Below are 12,575 nucleotides of genomic sequence, written 5' to 3' on the forward strand. Positions count from 1 at the left end.
TCGTGAAGTTTTACGACGTCAACTTTTTTATAAATTCCGTGAAAACTAATATAGTAATCGGTCGTTCTCTAGTCTTCAATAATTGCTTAATATATTATAAAGTTCAATGTACGAGCGAAGATAAATGTAAAGAAACTTAGGTCAATTTTTATCGCAAGGAATTCAAAAAGAACTGTGCAACAAACAATTTTGGGTGGATATCAAACGCGGAGAAAGCAAGCAAAAAGCATTCGTAGAGAACGATAAATTAATCAAATCAGGAAACTTTCCCAACAGCCCTGATAAAACTAATTACCTGTCCTTTAAAACAGCCCCAGGAAATCTTTCCTTTCCTAGCTTGCTGTGAACTCTTTTTGATAACATCTCGTTGAAAGTGAAACCAGTTTATCAACTCTTTGTTTTGGGGCCAATTTTAGTCAACGACCTCTTTAGTTGTTTTATTGCACTATGTTTTGGCTGCTAAGATGCATCGAAATCAGAACAGAACAGAACAGAACAGAACAGAACAGAACAGAAGCCAAACGATTCTATTGTTTGTGAACGGTCTTCAAAATGATATTTTATACTTGTCTCATCTCTTTTCGTAGCTCTCGTAGGCTTATTTAATGGCCTTGCTTGAGGCGATACAAGATTTCCGACAAACAACTGCAACAAACTCAACGACGGTTAGTGAACTATTGATAATAGCCCAGATACAACATGACTTAGAGTACACAACGCTCAAGCAATCAATATTACAAGCACCTGTATATTTTTGGTTCCGTTTGAGTTAAATTTAGAAAACTAGCGATATTTTTAGCACTTACAAATCGTAATGTAAGTACGGTTATTTATAGAAAAAGACAGCTGATATAAAACCGGGGAAGTAAGCCTTCACTTTGAACGTCAGGTTTGCTAATAATCGCGTATGCATAGTTAAAGAAAAAGGCAATCGCTTTTCAGCGACAAAAACAAATTAAGTGATGGCAAACCCTTGAAATGTTTCCTTTTGTTGTACGGAATATCGATGGCGTAATTATTTTCAAACCGCGTCATTGATTGACAAGCAATGGTTATCCGAAGATATTGAGTCCATTATGGGTTTAGTATTGAGTAGGAAGCTTGATGGGTTTGGAAAAACCTAGACGAACATCAGCATACAGTTTCTGGGAGCGAATCTTTGCTCGCCAAAGGAAAAAACAACAAAACTTTGACAGTCTAGGTAGAGGTGACCACGAAAAAGGAAGAGTGATAATGATCGACACAGGGGCCACGTGACGACACGTGGGCAATCTTTGAGATGTCACTAAGATTCAGTGGGAGTGAGTGGGGTGTGATGTGGTAAGATTGTTGCGCTGGTGTTGAGGTCGTTGGGTAGTGATGGTGATAGTAAGAATAATGTGAGTGAGGGGGGGTGGTGGTAGTAAGGATTGTCAGTGTGCTGTTGAGGTCGTTGGGTAGTGATGGTGATAGTAAGAATAATCTGAGGGAGGGGGGTAGTGATGGTGATGGTTAGAATAATCTGAGTTATTTTTTCAAAAAAAGCTTAGAGGGGGAGAGGAAGGCGCAGGGGGAAGGGGGGGGGGGGAGGGAGAGGAAGGCGGAGGGGGGGGGGGGGGGGAGAGAAAGGCGGAGGAGCGAGACGGGGGAGGGCTGGTACTTTAGTGGGGAGGGTCATCGGTAAAAATCTTATTTCTTGATAATTGTCAAACCTTTTATTTTAAAGAAGGCTGTTTCTTTAATATTGGGATCACGAATTTCTCACTTAGTGTGAGGGCTACTGCATGCTACCATTTAAAAACACTTAACTTCCAAACCCCACCCCCCCCCCCTTCAAAATTTACCTTCCCTAACGTTAACCACGTGTGAATAATAGTGTTCTCGAATTCAAAAAGGAGAGTAATGCCCCCTTCCCCCGTGTGTCCTCTTAGATCCACTGCCTTGCAAAACCAAATTTTTAGGCTCAATTTACAACTGATTTTTTCGCTCCCTTGCAGCAATCCATTATTGACATGTTTAAGCCATGACGTTCACAAATAACGTAATAACATTGGCGTATACCGCCGTTGAAAAACAACCTTTCAAACTGAAACAATCAAGCAGTTGTTTTTCAGTCGGTGTTCAATCTTCTTGGAGAAAGCACCGATATCAAACCTAAACTATGAATAATAAGCAAGCAGTTCTCGAGGAGAGCTACTTATTTTCTTGGGAGAAGCTAAACTTTTATCGTTTAGAAAAATCTAAAGCAGGAGAACTAGGTCTTGATAAACTAAGGTGTCTATAGTTATAAAGCCTCACATTTCGGTCCCCCAAGATAAAGATGAGAATACAAACAGCATGGACTATAACCCATGGGTTTTGGTCAATTTTGACGCATTTTCACACCTTTAAAAAAATATCCATTAGTTATAAGAGATGCCAAACATGCAAATTTTGGCCATTTTTGGGCAAAAAGCATGGACTATAGCCCATGGTTTTGATCGATTTTGAGAAATTTTCACACCTTTTTAAAAATATGCATTATTAATGAGGGATGTAAAAGAAGTAATTTTTGACCATTTTTGGGCAAAAAGCATGAACTATAGCCCATGGTTTTGATCGATTTTGACCCATTTTCACACCTTTTTGAAAAATATCCATTATTTATGAGAGATGCTAAACATGCAAATTTTGGCCATTTATGGGCAAAAAGCATGGACTATAGCCCATGGTTTTGATCGAGTTTGACCCATTTTCACACCTTTTAAAAAAAAATTACATTATTTATGAAGGATGCAAAAGAGGTCATTTTTGGCCATTTTTGGGCAAAAAGCATGGACTATAGCCCATGGTTTTGATCGAGTTTGACCCATTTTGACACCTTTTAAAAAAATTAACATAATTTATGAGGGATGCAAAAGAGGTCATTTTTGGCCATTTATGGGCAAAAAGCATGGACTATAGCCTATGGTTTTGGTCGATTTTGATCCATTTTCACATCTTTTTAAAAAATATGCATTATTTATAAGGGATGCAAAAGAGGTCATTTTTGGCCATTTTTGGGCAAAAAGCATGGACTATAGCCCATGGTTTTGGTCGATTATGACCCATTTTCACAACTTTTTAAAAAATAAGCATTATTAATGACGGATGTAAAACATTAAAATTTTGGCCATTTTTGGGCAAAAAGCATGGACTATAGCCCATAGAGAAAGGGAACAAGGGTAAGTCACGTAATTTAGACAAAATATTTGGTCGTGGTTTAACAATGGCTTCCTTAAATATTAATAGCTTAGTTGCGCACATTGATGAATTACGGGTGTTTCTCGCCGCATCTCCTGAAATTGATATCCTGGCAATCAATGAAACAAAATTAGACTCTACCATTATGGATTCTGAGTTACATATAGAGGGTTTCGATATTGTCAGAAAAGATCGATCTCAGAATGGTAGAAACGGAGGAGGCGTATGTATTTACATGAGAAACAACCTGAGTTATCAAAGACGCGACGACTTTGATGATGGGATCTTAGAACTCATCACTATAGAAATCTTTAAGCCACGATCAAAATCATTCTTAGTTAGTACTTGGTATCGCCCTCCCAACTCACCCCTCGAGTTATTCACGACATTTGAAAAGCTCATAGATAGCATTGATAAGACAAATCTCGATTATTATTTGTTAGGTGATATAAATTGCGATCTCTTAGAACTAACGAGAACGAACCTAGCTTCATCTAATTTAATTGATATTTTGGATATCTATGGGCTTTATCAGCTATTAAATGAGCCAACACGTGTAACACATAACACTAAATCATTAACTGACTTATGTGTGACAAACACTCCCGACAAAATTAGTAAGTCAGGTGTGTATCATCTTGGCATCAGTGATCACTCTTTAGTATTCATGACGAGAAAAAATCATTACGAGCCGTCAAAGGCTCGCAAAATTGAGGTACGTAACTTCAGAAATTTCGATCAAGACAAATTTTTGAGTGATCTCAAACAACTGCCATGGTCAGACATCAAGTCTTACGATGATCCGAATGATATGTGGATTCGCTGGAAAACCTTGCTAACCAAGTGTATTGATTCCCACCTGCCTGTGTAATAATATATACTTGTCACGCAACATTAGGTTCTATTATGTAACAAATGTAATATGACTCTCTCTCCCCTCTCTCTACACACATTGTATCAAGTTAAGCACCAGAATAAGTATACCGAATTAATCGTCATTAAAGCAAGCAACCATAATCAAAGCCTCCACTAAATATCATGACATGGTGTCAGAAGTAAAGCACTAAACACACAAGACACTGGAAGGTCAGTAATATTAAGAAATAAGCGTTTTTTCGGCAAGAAACACATCAAGCATGGCGACAGGGTTCACGGTTCACGCCCCCTGTTATGAACTGGCAAGCTGGAGCCGATATCACCGACGAATTTGCTAGATTTAAACAATATTGCCAATTAATATTCACCGGTCCGTTCTCAAAGAAATCAGATGTAGAAAAATCCTCATATATATTACTTTGGATAGGCCGTCAAGGCGTAGATATATACAACAGTTTCACGTGGGCCGACGACGATGACAAAACAAAGCCCGACTTTATTTGGTCCAAATTCGAAAAGCATCTTGCACCTAAAACTAACTTTAGATTAGAAAGATATCAGCTACAACATCTAAAACAAAATAACGATGAGAGCACTGATGATTTCATGACTAGGTGCAGGAATCATGCAAATAAATGCAAGTTTAGAGATCAACAGGAGTTAGAAGAACGCCTGATTGAACAATTGATTATAGGCACTAAGCACGTTAAAGCTCAAGAGCGAATACTAGAGCACGGAAACGACTTAACGCTCGACAAAGCAATCGAATACGCCCGAACTTACGAAGCAACGATGGCGCATATAGCACAGCTATCCAACAAACCGCTTGACAACCAAAGCGTGCACGCCATAGGAAAATCCGGAACCGGGAACATGAGAAAATGTGGAAACTGCGGAAACAATCACGAATACCAAAAATGTCCCGCATATGGCTCTACATGCAATTACTGCTCCAGAGCTAACCACTGGAGTAAAATGTGCCGTCAAAAGAACAGGTCCACACAACAGCCCACAAACCAACATACGACACAAGACAAAAAACCATCATATCAAGACAGCACACAAGACGCACGTCACAAAAACAAGCGCGTCCATGAGATGGTGAACACAAATGATTTACATGAACATTTTGACTCATTGAATTTTGAATCAATAAGTGTCGATAACGTCAATACTAAACCCAGAGATGAAGTATACGCAACACTAGGCGTTCAATTGGCCAACATGCGAAACGCACAAGCTGCAAACTTGAAGGCCAAGGTAGACACAGGAGCACAAGCCAACATCCTACCAATTCGACTTTTCAAACAGATGTTTCCGGAGAAAATTGGTCCAGACGGAAACCCGCTACCTAAAGCCCTAAAGCCATCAGCAACAAAGCTCACAGCATACGGCGGATCAGAAATCGGTCAACTAGGCATATATGATATAGAATGCACACACAACAAATTGCAAACCAAAGCACCTTTCTACATCACCAACGCGCCAGGCCGTGCAATCATAGGCTTGCCAACAGCACTAGATTTAAGGCTAATTACACTGAACTGTTCTGTGGAAACACAGGATGATGCCAAACAACCACACAGCCAAAGTCAAACAAACCACGCTTCGAGCCAGAAGATAGAAAGTAAAGCACAGCTATTATCCAAATACCCCACCTGCTTCGACGGCATCGGAAAATTCCAAGGCGAATACCATATCACGCTGAACCCCAACATAGCCCCTGTGATTCACCCACCAAGAAGAGTACCAATCAGCCTTAAGGATGATATCAAGCTAGAGCTAGACGAGATGATGGAACAAGGAATAATCACAAAGGTCCGAGAAGGTGAACCCACCGCATGGGTCAACAGCCTAGTCTATAGACGCAAACCCAACGGTAGAATAAGAATATGTCTGGATCCTAAAGATCTTAATGCCGCCATTCAACGTGACCACCACGTTACGCCAACACTAGAAGAAATTCTTCCCAAACTCAGCGGAGCCAAGCATTTTTCAATTCTAGATGCCAAAAGCGGATACTGGAACATCGTCCTCGACAAAGAATCAAGTTACCTCACAACTTTCAACTCCCCGTTTGGCAGGTATCGGTTTCTGAGAATGCCATTCGGCCTCCGTATGTCACAAGACGTATTTTAATCCAAAATCGACCAGACCTTCGAAGGCTGTAACGGAGTCATTGGAATTGTCGACGACATAGTAGTCTATGGCCAAACAGAAGAAGAACATGACCAAAACTTGCACAGCATGATCCAAAGATGTGAGAAGACTGGGTTAAAGCTCAATCCAGACAAATGTCACATAAAGCAAGATAAGATCAAATTCTATGGCATCATCTGTAGCGAAGCTGGAATACAGCCCGACCCTGCAAAGGTGTCCGCCCTGAAGCAGATGAAACAGCCAGGAGACCGCCGAGATCTTCAAACCTTCCTAGGACTAGCAACCTACATGAGTCCTTTCATACCCAACTTAAGCACACTTACAGCACCTTTAAGAGGTCTACTCAAAGATAACCAAGTCTTCACTTGGAACGCCAACTACCAAGCAGCATTTGAGCAAGTAAAGAAGTCAATCACTGATACAACCACCCTAACATATTTCGACGATAGAAAGGAAGTAACCCTACAAGTTGATGCCTCGACCAAGGGTCTTGGAGCATCCTTACTCCAAGATGGCAAACCAGTCGCTTTTGCAAGCAAGTCGCTAACTGAAACCGAAGCAAGATACGCTAACATCGAAAGGGAACTTCTAGCAGTAGTATACGGTTGTGAGAGATTTCATACTTATCTATTCGGGCGACCATTCACAGTGTTTACCGACCACAAACCTCTAGAAAGTATTCACCTCAAGCATCTGATATCTGCACCACCCAGGTTACAGAGAATGCTACTAAGATTGCAGCCATACGACCTGAAAATCAAGTACATACCCGGCAAAGACATGTTGATAGCAGATGCACTCTCACGTCTATCACCAGAAGATCACCATCCCATTGGAAACATGGAAGTCCAAGTACATGAGGTGTACCCTCAATTTAGCAAGACCATGATTGAGAAGATTCGTGAAAACACCAGGGCAGACCAAGAATTAGCCACCCTCAAGCAAGCCATCTACGAAGGCTGGCCATCAACCATCAAAGAAATCTCAAAGAGCCTAAAGCCTTACTGGTCATTCAGAGACGAATTAGGAATAGATGACGGAATACTAACAAAAGGTCAAAGAATCATCATTCCCGTAACGCTTCAAAATGACATTCTACAGAAGCTTTCACGCAGCACACCAAGGAGCTGAAAAGACAAAGCTCAGAGCCAGAACTTCTGTGTACTGGAAGAACCTTAACAACGATATTGATAAGATTACCCAATCATGCCCCATTTGCCAACAACATCAGGCATCTAATGCCAGACAACCGTTGCTGCCAACTGAGATACCTCCTCGGCCATGGCACACCATAGGAACTGATCTGTTCCACTTACACGACTCTGAATACCTTCTGATCTCTGACTTTTACTCCAAATACCCATTCGTCAGGAAGATACCCAAAGGGCAGAGTAATAGCAGAACTGTCATTAATGCGATGAAGCAAATCTTCAGCGAGCAGGGAATCCCAAAAATAGTCCGCTCAGATAACGGCCCTCAGTACGACAGTGTAGCATTCCAAGAATTTGCCAACGAATATGGTTTCCACCACGTAACCAGTTCTCCACACTACCCACAAGGAAATGGATTCATAGAAAATCAAGTTAAAACAGTCAAAGGTGTTCTCATGAAGACACTCGAGAAACGACAGGATCCCAGTATGGCCCTGCTTTGTCTACGCACCACACCCATTGACAATAAACTCCCATCGCCGTCTGAGTTACTTTTCGGAAGAAAGCTACAAGATAACCTACCCCGCACCATCAACAGGAGTGCCAACAGTGATCAAATCACCGACCGGCTAAGGGAGAAACAAGAAATCCAAAGGTTCTACCACGATCGTAATGTCAGACCTCTACCCGAGCTAGCAAGAGGTACCAACATCACCATTCAGAATCCTTCGACCAAGAAGTGGGAGCCTGCAGTCGTCAAGGAAAAGCTTGAAGCACCACGCTCATATTTAGTGACGTCACAAACTGGAAGTGAGCTTCGACGCAACAGGTGTCACTATCAGAGAAGCACCCCCAGCGGCAGAGCAACCTACCAGTGAATATCAAGAACTAACAGAGACCAGAGGCAATGCAGAACCTCTGGAAAGCAACGGAAGCCACGCACCTGGGACCACAAGTTACCCGAAGTGGAAGAATCGTAAGACCGCCCAACAGATACGTTTAAAGACAAACAAAACAAAACAAAACAAACAAAAAAAAAAAAAATTAGACACTTGCAAGCATGAGCAAGTAGTATTACTGTTATTACATATGATATTTTTTCTATTAAGATAATTTTTAGCGTTTCATAAAATTAGTTTTTTTCTTTAATGGAAAGGGGGATGTAATAATATATACTTGTCACGCAACATTAGGTTCTATTATGTAACAAATGTAATATGACTCTCTCTCCTCTCTCTCTACACACATTATATCAAGTTAAGCACCAGAATAAGTATACCGAATTAATCGTCATTAAAGCAAGCAACCATAATCAAAGCCTCCACTAAATATCATGACATTATCAAGCGCCCTTAAAAACGTGTTTTCAATTCAAGGAGTTTTCATGGATTTCAAGGAGTAGCACGAACCCTATTTAATACAAAAAAATACAGCAAGAAAAGGTTTGACTCATTGGAATTTTAGTTTTAGGCGTTAATCGTATTATTTTACTTCAACTTGCATCTTTCCTTGATTCTTTCATTATAAATAATCCGAAGAGTAAAACTATTTGCGAGTATGCGCATGTGCAGAGTGGGTCCACAGTGCTAGAAATATCCCATATGAAACATCAGCAGTTCATTTCCTCATATGAATAGCCAATGTGGTCTTCATTTTACAAGAACATTGTACTTGTTAGTTTCGTTTAACGGTCGTAAGTGAATGACGTAAGACGATCGATAAACGTTTAATTATCCATCTGCTAACATCTTACTGAACGAGTGAGCAAGTGAGTGAGTGACACATTTGCATATTCAGACCCCTCACAATAACTCGTTTCTACGCTTCGCGTATCCACGAGTTAAAAGGTTAACGATATGAAAAGTTGTCATTATACAATTCTGTTTTCAGAGCTTTCCTTGAATGGTGTAAACATCGGGGATATGAGGTCGAGAACAAGGTAAACTAATTTTTGGGCTGATAGGCTCAATCCACTGTTTTTCCATTTCATAACATGTGTCATTCACTTGAGTATTATTACTTTTCGAACAACATAACACGCTTGTAAAGAAACATCAATACAATACGAAAAATACTTAAAACCAAGAATGGCTTATTCTCGAGAGAGTGAAATAGTCTGAAATTGGAAAACATTGCGTCCAATTGATAATAATGATGACGAAGGCGGAGATGATGACTTTGTTGATGATGATGATACATGACGGTTGTGATGATGATGATATTCAATCAAGTTATTTTGAACCATTCCACTAAAATAGGGGTTGGGCTACTTGGTACCAACCACCACTGGAAGTGGATTTTATCTTCAAATATCTCCAAAAGTAAAAGTAAAATAGCAGAACTTAGATGTTTTGTACGTATGCTGAACAACGTACCCAGTATTATGTAAATCAATAAAGTCTGATCCTTATTTAGAACGATTCTTTTGACCTTACCCCAAGCCACACACTAAATTAAACTTAAAAATAGCCATTGTTGACTTGATTGCATTAATGACATCAGTTGCAGGAGCCAAGAGATCCAAGAACCGACCAAAACCCAAACGGTCAAGTCGAAGAAGATGACGATCTTCATGATCCTGATGACCCTCCACCCGTCGCCTGCTAATCTACGACCAGTTCCCATCACCCTGCATGCACTTATTATCTACCAATATGAATTGTAATTCTGGTTTTTGTAGTTTTGTAGTCTTTCACTGCTTTGATTATTTTATCCACTTACAAGCTTCGTTCAATTCTACCAATAGCGGTCGACCTAATAATTGATGCATAAAGAAACTTTATGAATTTTATGATTTTGCACTTAGCTTTAAGCGAAATTCATCTGTATACTGCTTTCTTAGCCGGAGCAGTTTTCGTATGACTGTGAAAAGCTCGCGGCACGAACACGGTCGTGACACGGCAAGGCATACGCCAAACCAATCACACTGCGCGAGAACTTACACTTCATCCAATCAAATACCCGGAACACGGCATAAACAAGGCGCAGACACGGTCTTAGCCGAGGTCAAGGCACTGCCAGACTAAATACCTTTTGCGCGAGTAAAAATAAGCCCATCAAAATTTTAGAAAACATCCCAAGTCACAGTCGCGACAAGACACGCATATACCTATTTCAAAAACAACACGTTGTCAGTCGGAGATACGGCACCGAGCTTTTCATAGTCATACCAAAACTGGTGTAATCTTGACTTTGTGTTACTTCTGTGCACAAAGATGAAAACTACTACAGTCATTAATGCAAAGTGCACCTAAAAGTTGTTTAACCACATTATGCCCAAAGTAAAAGATTCGCTAAATCTAGAAATTGCTTTTTTGTTTGTTTATTATATAGAAAAAAAATCGTAAGACATTGTTTGAAAAAAGTGTTACCATTCTCGGGATGGGGTCCCAAAAGCATCGAGAAAATAGAAAATTGGTAAAGGAATAACGTTTATTTTAAGGAATGTCTGGAAATGGCAATCAAGGGTGGCGTAGGGGTACGTAGTTCACTCGTCTCATCTCTCGGGTTCGATTCCTAGATCTCAGGTTTCAGTGGCGGATCAAGGGGGGGTCGAAGGGGTCCACAGAACCCCCCTTGAAGGTTTGATCTTTTAGGTAATAGAAACATATGTCTTATATAAATTTTCATAAAAAAATATTAGTAGTTTTGCGTTGGGTCGTGTTCTTATAGCTTGGTCCGTTACTAGATAGTAAATGAGGTGATTAGAGCCAATGTTTTTGTCAAACATCGACTAAACAAAAGAGAATTATACACAAATGGGAAATGGAACCCCCCTTTGAAAAAACCTGGATCCACCACTGGTTTTGATTCCTAGATTCGATTCCTAGATCTCGGGTCCGATTCCTAGATTCGATTTCTAAATCTCGGGTTCGATTCCTAGATTCGGCATTACATGTGAAAAGTGTTTGTTAAGTCTCTCCCTCTTTGATTCGAGGGTTTTTTCCGGGACCCGGGTTCTCCAGTTTTCCTCCCTCCGTAAAATCTATACCAAAGATAAATTCCAATTCGATTTGTGAATTAGCTCTGCCGTACAGGTTGTTTCAGGGTTCGATCTGAGTTATAGCTATGCCCTGACTTAGGCTGACTGAGATCAGCCAAGAGGTTGTTTCAGAGCGTCGAAAATTTGAAGGTTTTTTGAAGGTTTTGGCCGAATCACTTCTAATCAGAAACAATCGAGCTATCAGTCCAGCTATCCTTTTAGTGAGACCAAATAACCCTAAAAAACTATCCAAAACCGTTATCCAGTAAGGCTGGTAAACGGTGTAACGAAATAAAAAAAGTAGTCCCGTACTGCCGTTTGGGGTCTTGGCCGATCTCCCGACCCTTATTGTCCATCATCGGCCTTTCTCCTCGATTAGTTTTGATAACCTTTCTAGAAACAGATATACACTTTTCTTAAATTAACTTTTCTTTAATTCTATTATTTTGAAACATAAAAAATGCTAATATATATTTAGGCACTGCCTAAAAGCGGAGCAGCCCAATACGAAAGTCACAGAGAGAACAATTTGAATGAAACTGAAAGGTAAAAATAAGATCGGGGAAAAAATCTTCAATTATTTTTTATTCGAGATGAAAATAATTTCTCCCATAATAAAAACCATGCAGTGAAATCGAATCAAAATGCAGTACTTTGTTGTTGTTGTTGTTGTTTTGTTTTGTTTTTTTTTTTGCGCGAGTATACTCTCCCACTTAGGAATTTTGTACACAACTCACCACCACCCCCAGGGGCTAGTTTTGTTCTTGGAAGTTTTTATTCGACAAAATTTTCCAAGGCCGACAGTTTTAGGCTTTGAATCTCTTTAACTTAAAAAAAAACGAAAGATCACTACAGATAATCCAATACAATATCAAGTTTAGTGAAATTTACCTCGCATGTCTTTCATTGAAATCGAAAATCTGGAGATTTAGGACAAATCAAGACTAAAAAACAGACCTGGAAACTGGTTAATAAGGTGAGCAGAAAATAAGCTTACTTTAATTACGTCTTTTACAGAACGAGACGAAGTTTACATTCAGTTAAACTTGACAGGAACAACTGAGACAAAATAGAAAGTAATGCGAAAGGCAATGCAAAATACAAAATGACGAATTTCTTGTCAGTAAATTGGCGTTTGTAGAGTGCATTCAGTCAAACTCTTGAATAGTTAGACAAATTTATCTAACTTAGATAACTATTTAATT

At 39.8% G+C, this 12,575-nt stretch overlaps 1 long non-coding RNA gene across 1 annotated transcript; it reads left to right on the top strand.

The window, feature by feature from the left end:
* Positions 1-4,072: 4,072 nt before the first annotated feature.
* On the top strand, positions 4,073-10,694 carry LOC116297812 (uncharacterized). The gene is made up of 3 exons (XR_016120349.1): positions 4,073-4,287; positions 9,279-9,327; positions 9,891-10,694. It is a non-coding gene; the product is annotated as an uncharacterized LOC116297812 (long non-coding RNA).
* Positions 10,695-12,575: the final 1,881 nt, after the last annotated feature.

This window comes from Actinia tenebrosa, unplaced genomic scaffold (assembly GCF_029948245.1).
Source record: "Actinia tenebrosa isolate PJP-AT-01 unplaced genomic scaffold, QUT_ActTen_1.0 PGA_scaffold0__85_contigs__length_37466705, whole genome shotgun sequence".
Classification (NCBI taxonomy): domain Eukaryota; kingdom Metazoa; phylum Cnidaria; class Anthozoa; order Actiniaria; family Actiniidae; genus Actinia; species Actinia tenebrosa.